We start from the raw sequence: 15,408 nt of genomic DNA, 5'->3' as shown, positions 1-15,408 counted from the left end.
TTAGAAATTTCCTTGGTGAACTGTACATCAAATGACACTGTAAGCTTAAAGCCAAAGCTTCCCTCTCAAGCTCCCATGTCTGTCAAATAAAGTCACTGAAAGATGATGAAGAGCAGCTTTGCTTGTAACTTAAAAATCAGAATGATCTCTTGGGGGAAAGAAAAAATGACTAAGTCACAAAGGTCTGAAAAATCCCATTTAACTCATGCTTAACAGGCCTGGGCATTCGAATCCTCTGAAACTATGGCTGGAATGTCAAGACACATCACAGGCATTTTTAAAGCTCTTTCAAATGACCTGAGAGGTTCTCAATCTATAACTGTTTTTTGTTAAAGACTTTTATTTTCCCACCTTGCTTATTTGCCTTCACGTAGAGCTCTAATCTCTGGTCTTTAACGCAAGGACAGTCACTCCTCTAACCACTCCTGAATGTGGTGTTACAATGACCTTAATAATATTAATAGCATTCACTTACTCATTCTAATCACCTACATTCCAGTTTTGTTCAAAAGAAAAATCTTTCTCTTTTTAGCCTTGAAATTTAGGCCAGGGCCAGTAGCAAGTCGTTTAGATTGTGGAAAATAGGCCACGGTCACTGATGTACAATTGAAAGAAAAATAGACAAAGAAACATGAACCATATATAAAGAACTTAATCGTTATCTCTCTCCTTTTTATTTCCTTTTACTGTACTAAATGATTTGGGGCTGCTGGGACCCAATTATCTTCTTAGGTATTAGATAAATATAATGTTAAATGTATATGCTCCAAATACTATGCCAATTTAAAAAATAATAATAATAAATTCTAGGTAAAAACAGGCCATCATGTAGTGGGAGACACACATAAGCCAGTGTAACAAAATACATGTAAGAGACACAACACAGCTTTCAAAGATGTGGGCACTTCAGACTTCTAAATATCAACACCAAGAGGCTCTATCACTCAGTGTCTTTGGAACAAACTGATACACAGCTAGCACTTCGCATTCTCAGGGCTGGGAAGTATTCAAAGGGAGTTGAAAAACACTGAAATTCAACAACACAAATCAATACACAAGACAGACAAAGCGCCAGTTTCCTCAGTACACAAGGCCCTCAGAGAAATGAGGAAATTATGCACATAAACAATTGAAACAGTTAACTTCTGTGCTGTTTTTCCTTCCCTTTAGAAACATTTGTTTCATATTTTAAAAGTAATTAAGAGTAAATCTACTCATTTTAGGAAATATAACATTAAAATGTATAGCTAAAAGATGACATGATACTATATATAGGAAACACTAAAGTCTCCACCAAAAAAACTATTGGAACTAAAAATGAATTCAGTAAAGTTGCAGGATATAAGATTAATATACAGATATCTGTTGCTTTTCTATACACTGAAAATGAACTCTCAGAAAGAGAAATTAAGGAAACAATCACATTTACAATCATATAAAAAAGAATAAAATATCTAGGAATAAACTTAACAAAGGAGGTAAAAGATATTTGCTGAAAACTATAAGACATTGATGAAGGACTTTGGAAATTATACAAAGAAATGGAAAGATATCCCATGTTCTTGGATTGGAAGAATTAATATTGTTAAAATGGCCATACTACCCAAAGTCATCTACAGAGTTAATGCAATCTCTATCAAAATACCCATGACACTTTTCACCAAACTAGAACAAATAATCCTAAAATTTATATGAAACCACAAAAGACCCCAAATTGCCAAAGCAATCCTGAGAAAAAAAGAAGGGAGCTGAAGGAATCACGACCCCTGACTTCAGACAATACTGCAAAGCTACAATAATCAAAACAGCATGGTACTGGCACAAAAACAGACACATATATCAATGGGAACAGAATAGAGAGCCCAGAAATAAACCCACACACCTTTGGTCAATTAATCTACAGCAAAGGAGGCAAGAAAATACAATGGAGAAAAGACAGTCTCTTCAATAACTGGTGCTGGGAAAACTAGACAGCTACATGTAAAAGAATGAGATTAGACATTTCCTTACATCATGTACAAAAATAAACTCAAAATGCATTAAAGACCTAAATGTAAGACCTGAAACCATAAAACTCCTAGAAGAGAACACAGGCAGAACACTCTTTGACATAAATTGTAGCAATACTTTTTAAATCTGTCTTCTAAGGCAAAAGAAATAAAAGCAAAAATAAACAAATGGGACCTAATTAAACTTGAAAGATTTTACACAGCAAAGGAAACCATAAAGTAAATGGAAAGACAACCTACTACATGGAAGAAAATACTTGCCAATTATATGTTTGACAAGGGGTAAATATCCAACATATATAAATAGCTCATACAACTCAATATCAAAAAAAACACAAAGATCACTTAAAAAATGAGCAGAAGACCTGAATAGACATTTTTCAAAAGAAGACTTACACACAGCCAACAGGTCATGAAATGATGCTCAACCTTGCTAATTTTCAGAGAAATGCAAATCAAACCACAGTGAGATATCAACTCACACCTGTCAGAATGGCCAACATCAAAAAGACTACAAATAACAAATGTTGGTGAGGATGTAGAGAAAAGGGAGCCCTCCTCCACAGTTGGAGGGACTGTAAATCGGTGCAGCCACTATGGAGAACAGTATGGAGTTTCCTTAAAAAGCTAAAAACAGAGCTACTATATGACCCAGCAACTCCACTTCTGGGTATATTCCAAAGAAAACAAAAACACTAATTCTAAAAGATACATGCACCCCAATGTTCATTGTAGCACTATTTACAATAGCCAAGATATGGAAGCAACCTATGTGTTCATCAACAGATGAATGGTTAAAGAAGATGTGGTATATGTACACAATGGAATATTACTCAGCCATAAAAAAGAAGGAGATTTTGCCATTTGCAACAACACGGATGGACCTAGAGAGTATGATGCTTAGTGAAATAAGGCAGACAGAGAAAGACAAATATTCTATGTTATATCACTTATATGTGGAATCTAAAAATATAAAACAAACTAATGTATATAACAGAACAGAAACAGATTCACAGATACAGGTAAAAAAAACTAGTGGTTACCAGTGGGGAGAGGGAAGTGGGGAGGGGTGAGATACAGGCTATAGGATTAAGAGTCACAAACTACTGTGTATAAAACAAATAAACAACAAAGATATACAGTACAGGAAAATATATCTGTGATTTTTAATAACTTTAAATGGAATGTAAAACTACAGAAATATTGAATCACTATGTTGTACCTGAAACTAATAAAATATTGTAATCCACTCTCCTTCAATACAAAAAACAAATAAACAAACATTAAAAAATGTCTAGCCTAGGAAACAGCAATCATCTACAATCTCCTACCCTAGTAACCGGTTCTGTTATTTGTATATTTACATCTGGTATTTTCCCATCCCTTTCTTTCACACATGAAAAAGTAAATTGTTTTTAGAAATTTAAGGAGTAGAGCTTACAGTTAGAGTTCAGACTCTAGAACCCAACAGACCTTTTGAATTCTGATCCTACTACTTCTTAGCTTTGTAACATTGGACAAGTTATATAACCTTTTCAAACCTCACTTCCATCCTCTGTAAAGTGTGGGCAATACTGTACCTTCCAAAACAAACTCTGTTAAACAGGATCATACGTTTAAAGTTCTCAGCCTCAGCCTAACATATATGCATATCCTGGAAAGGTTTTGCTATGACTATTTTTATATGCATGCGTTATACAATCACATAATTCATCAGCCTTCTAGCCCTTATCTGTTTATTGAACATCTACTATGTCTCAAGCACTATTCTAGGCCTAAAGCGTACAGACATACATGCCAGGTTTTCAGTTGTTTGTTGTTCTGTGGGATTTTTTTGCTTTCATAGAGTTTACATTTCCAGCAGGGAAAAGAGGCAAAAATGACACAAGGGAAAATAAACTATTTGGAATCACCTTATGTATAGAGTTTATCATAATTGTTTCACTAAATGTTACATTGCAAACATTTCTCTTACACTTAAATATTCTTAAACAGTGTCACTTTAACTGTGATACAATAATGTAGCCCAGTGGTCAGCAAACTTGGTCAAGGGCAGACGGTGAGTATTTCAGGCTTTGAGGGCCATACAATGTCAACTAGCAAGTACTCAACCCCACTGTGTTACGAAAGCAGTCAAAACAAAATATAAACAAATGGTGGTGACTAGGTTCCAATAAAACTGTATTACACACCCTGGAATTTACATTTTTTGTAATTTTCAAGTGTCATAGTAGTATTATTGTTATTTGGATATTTTTTTCAACCATTTAAAATTGTGGAAGCCATTGGTAGCTCAGGGACCACACAAAACCCACAGACTGCAGTGAATCAATCCCTAATCTAGTGTATGGGTTTGTTGTGTTTCCTTTACCATTTCTCTCCTTTAAATCTTAACATTTTTTTTGAATGACACATTTTCTATTAAATGGTTCTCAAACTGCTACAGGGAGCTTTCAACGGATAGGAATAATTGGTTTTCAGTTAACATCCTCTGTTTTCCTCCACATGCATCTCCCCTCAGCAAAATATTCTGACTGCCACAGAAACACATTCTGTCCTGCCATGCCTGGCGTCAGTCACCGCAGGGAAAGGGGCTTCCAGAGAGCAGGGTAAGAGGCAGTTCTCAGGCTGAGCCAGGCTGGACGCCCTTCCTTCCAGCCAGCAGGTCTTGCAGAGCATTTGTGCACGTTGCCCAGGCTGGTTCCAGAGCTCAGAGCTGTGAGCAACGACTGTGAGGTGCATTCCACTTTGTATAAAATACGGCTGATAACAGAATTAAATGAACCTTGATAGATCTGAAGGGATGACAGAAAAATACCCTTTGAAAGCAGAAAACAGGTTAAAGCAACTTACCTGAAGTGGTTCAGAGATGATGAAGGGCACTCATCTCTTTGTATCTGGATTTGTCAGAATGAGGCAGTACTGGGCTCTCTAGAGAAGTCTTAACGGTGAAGAGAGAAAATTCTACCTGTCAGAGTGGGGAGGAGGTGGGCTTTTAAAAGAAATGTGGGTGTTCATGTTAATTAACGGTTATATAATTGTCTTTTAAAAAACTGAGACTTGCCAGTAAAACTTATTTTTTCCAAAATCTGAATATCTCCCCTGAATTTTGATGTTCTCCCAAGTCGTTCTTTATTCAAAAGCACAAAGAAGACATTCTTGTGAGAAGACGAACGTGAAAATCCACTAAGAATGAATGCTCTACACAACCTCCTCTGCCCTGGTTTATCAGGAGCCCTTCACCTTGAACCAGTGACCAGTTTTGCTGAACTACAGGGGGAGTTATCAGTGAATGTCTGCATCTATCACTGGGCAAAACCAAGTAGAGACATCCTGAGCTCTGAAATCACAAGCCTATTTTATCACATGGGCCAAGTTCCAAGCTTCTCGTGAACAAGACAAAAAAGAAAGTGACAGCTCAGCTCAGAGACCTTCATTAAAAATAACTCCAAAACCCTCTAAAGAAAACAAAGCCCGGCCAAACCGTGAGGCTCACCTTTGTTATGGGAAACAAATTGTCATGTTCCATTGCAACTTCCAGTGCATTGAAGGAAAACCTGAATGCTGCAGCTCTCTAATCTAAAAGCAAGTGTTGATGCGGGCGCACCTCCGCTGAGCAGGTAGCAGGTGTCTGGTTGTTAATGATCCCTTAAGTACTATCTGCTCTATTTTTCTACTGTGCCTCTCACAGTAGGGTTCTTGCGATTGAAAGTGGAAAAAGCAGGTAAGATCTCGTGGCTTAGGGATGGCGAATGTGGACAAGTCAGTCAATGTGAGGGAGGGTGAAATAGGATTCTGTGACAGTCTGGCCGGGGAGGAAATGTGGAGGATAAGATGCTTTTAAACATTGTTAATGCACTTATTCCCAAAGCACGTATTTACCATTGTCCCCCAATATCTGGACGCATTTGGTTCCTGTGTTTGGGATAGAAAGGATTCAGAGTGAGGCATACCAGAAACAGAGGCCCTGCAAAATCCCAGTCCCGGGCAAGGCCTGGGCCACAGCTGGGAGTTTAGTGGAAGCAGACAAGCACGCGTGTAAGGACGATCAGGTTGCGTGTCTGCCAGTTGAAGCGTGTTTTAAAGGGACCAAGTGAAGGAAGGACTAAAATAAAGGCTGAGCTCTCAGAGCCAAGCCAAGCAACGGAGAACTGCCGGGCCCCAGCACAGCGAAATGAGCAGCTCTGGCCGTTAACAAGAAGAGCCATGTCTGAAGAGGAGCTGAGTGCGTGGGTGGGAAACCAAGTCACGAGTGTTGATTCTACGCTTGACGCTGCATCTCTGGTCTCCACAGGACTCAAGCCCAGTCCTCCAGCCACCCTGACTGAGGCAACGGGCTCCCCAAGGCGTGAAAAGTGTGAGAGCCAGAGACACTGAAAATACGGCACTGTCAGATATTAGAAAGAATCGACCTCTATTAGGTTTTAAAAGGGGAAGGTGGCAGAGAAGCAGAATGCCATAGATTTTACACGTGTAGATTGCATGCAGCCAACCAAATCCTCGATACAAGGGCTTGTCTTAGGAATCCAATTTCTGGGGGATTTAGAAAACCGTTCTTCCAACAAAAATAGAAATGTATTTAGTTTCTTTCCTAACTGTTTCACTAACTGGTTTTCTCGAGGTTGGACTGAGTTAAAATAATCTCCACGTTTCCTCAAGCGTTAGCTAAGCATGAAACACTTGTGACTTCCCTCTGTCACAGACGCTTGAAACAACCCCAACCATCAGCTCCACTTTAAAAACATACGACCCAGCAATCCCTCTACTGGGCTTATACCATGAGAAAACCATAATTCAGAAAGAGACACGTACCACAATGTTCACTGCAGCACTATTTACAATAGCCAGGACATGGAAGCAACCTAAGTGTCCATCAACAGATGAATGGATAAAGAAGATGTGGCACATATATTCAATGGAATATTACTCAGCCATAAAAAGAAACGAAATTGAGTTATTTGTAGTGAGGTGGATGGACCTAGAAACTGTCATACAGAGTGAAGTAAGTCAGAAAGAGAAAAACAAATACCATATGCTAACACACATATATGGAATCTAAGAAAAAAAAAAAGGTCATGAAGAACCTAGGGGCAAGACAGGAATAAAGACACAGACCTACTAGAGAATGGATTTGAGGATATGGGGAGGGGGAAGGGTAAGCTGGGACGAAGTGAGAGAGTGGCATGGACATATATACACTATCAAACGTAAAATAGCTAGCTAGTGGGAAGCAGCCACATAGCACAGGGAGATCAGCTCAGTGCTTTGTGACCACCTAGAGGGGTGGGATAGGGAGGGTGGGAGGGAGACGCAAGAGGGAGGGGATATGGGGACATATGTATACATATAACTGATTCACTTTGTTATACAGCAGAAACTAACACACCATTGTAAAGCAATTATACTCCAATAAACATGTTAAAAATAAATAAATAAAAACAAAGTGTCCTTCTTTGTTCTGAACCTTTGACTAATGGATGGGAACTTCTGCTTTCTAGGTCTGCCCTGGACTTCCGCTATAAAAATGGGAGCTCCCAGACACTTCCTGTCTCAATATTCCCTTTAGAAAAACAGGAACCGACCTTGACTTCAGAGGGTCGTGATGATGGAGTCACTGCCAAACTCCACAAACATTTTGCCAGTAAAGTCTTGGTTACATCAGGGGGACCTGGTCCTGGGCCGTTTAATGTTGATTAAGGTAGATGAAGAAGCCATGAATTCCTGACTGGAGTGAGCTTCCTACAGTCGAAAGCTCATCACATCACCTCTCTTCTTCAGACCCTTCAATGATTTCCCATTATCTGCGGGATGAAGTCCACGTCCTTCCATAACATAATCCCACCCACTCTCCACTCACCATCGCCAGCCCCTATTCTCCTTTTTCCAGAACGGTTTGCAGTTTCCACGCACACACTCCCTTCACAAGCTTCTCACACATGGGTTCTCTCCACCCTTCTGTACCCACCCACAGTGACTTTGAAGAACTAGTCTGACATTACTGCTTCTAGAACCTTCTGCAGTCCCCCTACCCACCCCCCTATACATACACATCACTCTCTGTGCCTGCAGGCTTCCCTAACCATATCTCCTGGAGGTCTTTACCCTACCCATCTTTGTTTTTTTTTTTTAAACATCTTTATTGGAGTATAATTGCTTTACAATGGTGTGTTAGTTTCTGCTGTATAACAAAGTGAATCAGCTATACGTACACATATATCCCCATATACCCTCCCTCTTGCATCTCCCTCCCACCCTCCCTATCCCACCCCTCTAGGTGGACACAAAGCACCAAGCTGATCTCCTTGTGCTATGTGGCTGCTTCCCACTAGCTATCTATTTTACGTTTGGTAGTGTATATATGCCCATGCCACTCTCTCACTTCGCCCCAGCTTACCCTTCCCCCTCCCCGTGTCCTCAAGTCCATTCTCTACGTCTGTGTCTTTATTCCTGTCCTGCCCCTAGGTTCTTCAGAACCATTTTTTTTGTTTCTGTTTTAGATTCCATATATATGTTTTAGCATATGGTATTTGTTTCTATCTTTCTGACTTACTTCACTCTGTATGACAGACTATAGGTCCATCCACCTCACTACAAATAACTCAATTTCATTTCTTTTTATGGCTGAGTAATATTCCATTGTATATATGTGCCACATCTTCTTTATCCATTCATCTGTTGATGGACACTTAGGTTGCTTCCATGTCCTGGCTATTGGAAATAGTGCTGCAGTGAACATTGGGGTACATGACTCTTTTTGAATTATAGTTTTCTCAGGGTATATGCCCAGTAGTGGGATTGCTGGGTCATATGGTAATTCTATTTTTAGTTTTTTAAGGAACCTCCATACTGTTCCCCATAGTGGCTGTATCAATTTACATTCCCACCAACAGTGCAAGAGGGTTCCCTTTTCTCCAATAAATGCCTCTCCAGCATTTATTGTTTGTAGATTTTTTTGATGATGGCCATTCTGACCAGTGTGAGGTGATATCTCACTGTAGTTTTGATTTGCATTTCTCAAATAATTAGTGATGTCAAGCATCTTTTCATGTGACTCGTGGCCACCTGTATGTCTTCTTTGGAGAAATGTCTATTTAGGTCTTCTGCCCATTTTTTGATTGGGTTGCTTGTTCTTTTTGATACTGAGCTGCATGAGCTGTTTGTATATTTTTGAGATTAATCCCTTGTTAGTTGCTTCATTTGCAAATATTTTCTCCCATTCTGAGGGCTGTGCTTTTGTCTCGTTTATGGTTTCCTTTGCTGTGCAAAAGCTTTTAAGTTTAATTAGGTCCCATTTGTTTATTTTTGTTTTTATTTTCATTATCCTAGGAGGTGGGTCAGAAAAGATCTTACTGTGATTTATGTCAAAGAGTATTCTGCCTATGTTTTCCTCTAAGAGTTTTATAGTGTCTGGCCTTACATTTAGGTCTTTAATCCATTTTGAGTTTATTTTCATGTATGGTGTTAGGGAGTGTTCTAATTTCATTCTTTTATACGTAGCTGTCCAGTTATACCCCTGAAGCCATTGAAATGCAGTCTGGCTTTTGGCCACTCCCCAATTCCCCCACTTTACCAAAGAAGGTATGTAGTGAGCAAACAAGACAAGAGTGAAGCCCAGCACTGCTTGGAGCCCACGCTCAGTAAACTTTTGTTCACTTATGAATGCATTTAGTTGACCAGCTCAACTTGATCGCTAAAGAATGATACCCTTAGGGCTTTTCTGATAAAGAACACAATGTGCTCTCCATCCAAATTTTCAGAAACAAGACATGATTCCTATATTCCTGAGTCAATATTTTAAGAAAGTTGGCACCCATGTCCAGGACTTCTAGGATTTTGAAGTCAGTGTGTTTCCAAGTTGTGAGGGCATCTGGGTTATTCTCGTAACTCCCTGCAAAGTGCCTCTGTCCTTACCTGAGAGCCTGGGACAACATGAATTGTGCAGCTGCCACTCCCCTGCTCTGGCAGCCATGCCACCAGCGTGCAGCTCACAGCACTGCTCGCATGGGCTCGAGAGGAGAGAGGAAAGTACCCACTGTATTTCTCCTGCTCTATGATGAGACGAGGCAGTACAAGTCAGAGAACAGTGAGCACAGTGGAATCGACACTGAATTTAAATGGAAGTGGGTGAGGGGCCTGCACTTTGTCATCCAAGCAGCCCTGAGACACAGCGTTCCTGGAACGAGGCTACCTAATCCAGTCTGACAGCTCTATGGCCGTAAAGCGGCATCCTAAAAATAACGCACACATAATGCATCTCCCATGCTGGGCATGAAAAACAGTCCGGTGCTTAAGTGCTACCAAAATGGTGGCCCTTGGGATTCATTTGCATCTCTGTGCAGACTGCTGGGGAGCTCGGCCAAAGTGCTCAGTGGAAGATCACGGGGGGCTGGGGTTCTTCTGCTCTCTCCATAGACGTAGTCTGCTTTGTCTTGTCTTAGATACATATTTTTAAATATTTTGTTTAAAAAAGTATTTAAATGTATCAGCATCACATAGTATCTGGTGACCTCTATCATGATTGATGATTTTTGCAACGACGGTTTGGCAGAAAACATACTAATACATTCAGTCATATTTGCATATACACGATTGTTTACGGTAAAACAAGAATACCTGGGAAACATTGGCTTGTATTTAAACAACAACAGCCCTTGTAGCCGTGTTCAGGGTAGTATGGCCATACTTCCTTTGAGTGAAAATATTAACCATGTTAAGTGGTTGAGTTGAAAAAAGAAGTTCAATAGAAAGGTTGGCATAATGGTAAATCAGAAATCACCATGTTAAAATTTGCACATTGTTGTCACTATCCCATGATTATATCAAGTTATATGTGAGAGGTAACGTAGGGCAAGAGAAGCAACATGAGGATACTTTAGTATCAGACAGAACTGGGTACAAATTCCACTTCCACTGCCCACGAGCTATGCGTCCTTGAGCAAATTTCACACCTCACCGAGCCTCAGGATTCCCATATATAAAGTATCAATACTATCTGCTGTGTGGAATTGTTAAGCAATGCAATAGTCAAATGACAACAAATGCAGCATAGACACGCTGTGAGGCATAATACTAGGTTCTTTATAAGTTTACAACTGAAAAATACATCATTATTGCAAACATGGATTTCTTTACAAGGCCTTTGATGCTATATTTCAATTCACTTTTGTATTTCCCACACAGATACGCATAGGATGAGACTCTGGTCTAGTGGTCATGGCTGGATTTTGTAGGGTGGTACCCTCCTGGCCCTCCCTACCTAATTACAACCTTGTCCTTCCCCAAGTACAGCCTTCCCATTTTCTGGGATATCTTTGGAGTGACACCTGTCAGAAAATGGTCCAGTATACAGTTCAGGGCCAGTAAACCTGCTAATTTCATATATATATTTTTGGATTCAAGGGGAGTCATCTAGAATTCAAGTTATACAACCAAGAACCTGTCCCGGAGGAAACTGAGCTAGTGGCTCTGGGCCGATAGGATCACCTGTGTCAGTTTTACAAACAAACAAACAGATAAATACCTGAAGATGAGCTTTATCATCGGGACCTTTTGTCTTTGGACTGGATGAACAGAAAGTTCATCTGAGAGGCTGAGGCAGACATATCATTCAGTCACAGCCTCTGACACTCTTTTACATCTCCCTTTGCACCATATGTCTCCTTTTTACAGCCAGGTAATTTACATGACTTTCAGCAGAGGTATTTAATTACACTGGGCCTCTACTTACACATCCACAAAAGGCCTCTCGTAGAGTACCCACCTTATAACAGTTTAGGAGGATTTAGTGAGATAATAGGCGCATGGTACTTAAAAGAGTGCCAGTATATGGTACCATTCAATATTACTCTTGCTCTGGTTACGGTTGTTGTCTCCTTGAGAAATAAGAGGTTCCCATAGCCCATATCTGTGCAGCAGTACACAAGTCATCAATGTCTAGTTGTGTTAGATAATCAGGTATACAAATAGGTCGTGGTGATAGAGAAAGAAGACACACCTTCAGGACCCCCAAAAGGATTTGGTGAGGAAAGCAGATTGATAAAGAGGAAAGTCTTGGAAGTTACAAGACAAGGGCTTGAATTCTTTCTGGACAATTAACTCATTGTACGACCTTGAGCTGCCTTCTTCTTATCTTTCTTTCTTCTCAAAATCGAGGTAAGAAAGTATCTCCTGCATAGGTTTCTTTGAAAGATTAACTGCGATAAGCCAAATATCTATATTCGACTCACAAGAGACTAGCGATGTTCTTGGTACTAAGCATGAATTTATTTCACAAACATTCATCAAAAGTCAGAGAACAGAAACAACACTTAAGGCAGATTATTTACAGGACTGGCTGACTAGCCACTCTCCCAGATATGAAGAGATCTCCTCCCAGACCAAGCCAGATCATCAGAGAAATGCATTCCTAAGCTGAGTTCTGTTTTTCCTCCTATAGAAAACTCGTTATCGAATTACATTACGGAGTGAAGCCACAGACCATATATTGATGGTCGTCACAAGAATAAGCTCCATAAACCTTATTATTTGCAGAATACAGAGGCTGCCAAGGATATTTTTCTTTACCTTTTCAATGAGTTATTTATAAGAATCTCAAGGAGAAATCCCAGCCTGGATTTGGGACTAAAATGGTAGCACTTGTCCTGAGTTTTTGAAGCCAGAAGCAAGTACAGATTTACTGTTTGGAGTCAGTGAAACAGACCAAAAATGCATTCTTGCATTCATTCAAAAATATTTATTGAGCAACTACTATGTGCCAGACTCTCCACTGGGATCTGGACATTCAATGATGAACACGACAGGAAACGTCTCTGCCTTCACAGATCTAGAGCGTAGTGGGAAAGAAGAGATGATTAAATAAGCAATTATAATTATACAGCAATGATATAGAATGAGCCAGAAACAGATGCTGGGTAACAAGATAAGATCTATCACCCCCTTAGGTACCTAGGGAGGCGCAAATAAAGCTAAGCTTGGACCAAGAGAAGACTAGGAGGACCCTAGAGGGAAGACCCACACATCTGTGGAAATCAAGGGAAGAAAGACACAAGTCAGGAAGAGACTAGAGGTAGGTGAGTGAAGAGAGATACCGAGAACCTAAGACTGTTAATCCCCTACCGTGACCAGAACTGATCTATTTATGTACTTTGCATCAGTACAATGTCTCCGTGAGTAGGATTATATTGTGTAGGGTGCTCATAACTATAAATCATGTCCTAGCCTCCTGAGGAAACTGGTCTGATTTTATGACTCTCAATAACTACATTCTAGTAGAAAGTATCAAAGAGAGAATAAAGAAAGTTCCGGTATTCCTTGAGATACAGCCTTAGGTATTTAACTCATCATATTGAGAGTCATGTCAATACAACCTTGTTGGCTTCTTTCCATCATCACTTACTTCTGCAAAGAGAGAGGAACACCAGTCTACACTGGAATTATAAAGGCCTCCTTCAAATTTAATGCAACTGCCTTCTTCATTCCCAAAGATGCTGGATATTCAGAGAACAGAATTAAATACCTAAGAGGTATCCTGACACCAAAAAGTTTAAGCCAGCAGGAGACCTAGGTTTTAGTCCTAGCCCTGTCACATGAAGAAATGATATGTATCCAGAGAAAACGCTAATTCGAAAAGATACATGCACCCCAGTGTTAATTGCAGCATTATTTACAATAGTCCAGACATGGGAGCACCTAAATGCCCACTGACAGATGAATGGATAAAGAAGATGTGGTATATACACAATGGAATATTAGTCAGCCAAAAAAAGCAGGAAATAATGCCATTTGCAGCAATATGGATGGACCTAGAGATTATTACACTAAGTGAAGTAAGTCAGACAGAGAAAGACAAATATCATATGATGTCACTTATATGTGGAATCTAAAAAAATGGTACAAATGAACTTATTTACAAAACAGAAACAGACTCACAGACATAGAGAACAAACTTGGTTACCAAAGGGGAAGGGGAGGAATTAGGAATTTGGGATTAACAGATACACACCACTATATATAAAATAGATAAACGACAAGGACCTGCTGAGTAGCACAGGGAACTATATTCAATATCTTGTAATAAACCATAATGGAAAAGAATCTGTAAAAGAATATATATACGTATAACTGTACACCTGAAACAACACAGCATTGTAAATCAACTAGACTTCAATTAAAAAAAAGAAATGACAGGTGAGGCTTGGAGGCTATATGAGTAACTCAGTGAACATGGAACCTCATGTGCTTCGTGTAGTAACACCAACAGCAGTATTTATTGAAGATTTACTGTGTGTCAAGCACCAGGTCTACGTGTGTTCCCTGTATTAACTAGCGACAAACTCATGAGGTGGGTACTGTTGTCACTTAGAGCTGAGAACATGAGCGTTTCTGGGTCACAGGTTGGTAAATTCAAACCCAGGGGTCCAGCTCCAGAGCCCAGCCTCCTAACCACTACTTTCCTCTCTCAACTTCCGTCCAGGAGCTCCCAGGGAAGCCGGAAGGACAGATCAGAGTACCATGCCTCAGGATACATTCAACACGCATCACCTCTTCTCAGGGCCTTTATGACATGAGTGAACGGCAAGGGAGCCTTCCAGGGGGACCCTCTGCCCTGCTTGGTCCAGGAGAGGCTCCGTGTGTGCCTGCTTCCCCATGCCCACCTGCATACTCCCTCTCTCCAGGGTGGACAGAAGTGGTAGCGTCACCTAAGCCCAATGGCTAAGAGCTGACGTTTTGAAGTTTACTGGGCCTGGGCGCAAAACCCAGCTTAACCATTAACATGAGGCCAGTTACTTTGCCTAAATAAGCCTCAGCTTTCTCATCTCCCAAATGGAGATAAGAATCGCACCTACCTCCTAGTACTGCTGTGAGAAACACAGGAGTCAAGACCTATAGAGACTCTACGTCTCAGGCAGCATCGCGCTTAGCAAATAGTGAGCACCCTCTAGAAACGAACTTGTATCACCATCTGATAGAATGGCTGAGAGGCTTCTCACATCAGCATCACACTGGTGGAAGACTTTGTGAATCTGAGGCATCGAAACACACCTATGAATCTGCAGCGCTTAGCCACGAGCCAGGCTGAGTAAGGAATGCCAAGTCTTTCTAAATAAACCAGTGGTGCTTCAAGAAGTGCCCATTCTAAGACTAAATTATACCCCTGAAGCCATTGAAATGCAGTCTGGCTTTTGGCCACTCCCAAGGCTTTAATCCATTCCAGTCCAGACTCCATGGGAACTGGGCTGAAATGCTATGTTTTGTAAGGAAATAGCCTTTGAGCTTATAATCTCTTTGGGGTCCATTTTAGCCTCTTGGACCAGCCTGGGTTCAGAGTGGCAACTTCTGGAATCACTCTGCTTTCAAACACAGCCAAGGACCCACGCTACTTTGTGTTGGAACGCTGGAA

At 40.4% G+C, this 15,408-nt stretch overlaps 1 protein-coding gene across 1 annotated transcript in view; it reads right to left on the bottom strand.

Moving 5' to 3' along the window:
- GASK1B (golgi associated kinase 1B) overlaps positions 1–15,408 on the bottom strand; it is a 41,268-nt gene that overhangs the window by 24,077 nt on the left and 1,783 nt on the right. The gene's annotated exons all lie outside the window — the stretch shown is intronic.

Source organism: Tursiops truncatus, chromosome 5 (genome assembly GCF_011762595.2).
Source record: "Tursiops truncatus isolate mTurTru1 chromosome 5, mTurTru1.mat.Y, whole genome shotgun sequence".
NCBI lineage: Eukaryota > Metazoa > Chordata > Mammalia > Artiodactyla > Delphinidae > Tursiops > Tursiops truncatus.
This window is presented reverse-complemented; position numbering and strand designations above follow the sequence as displayed.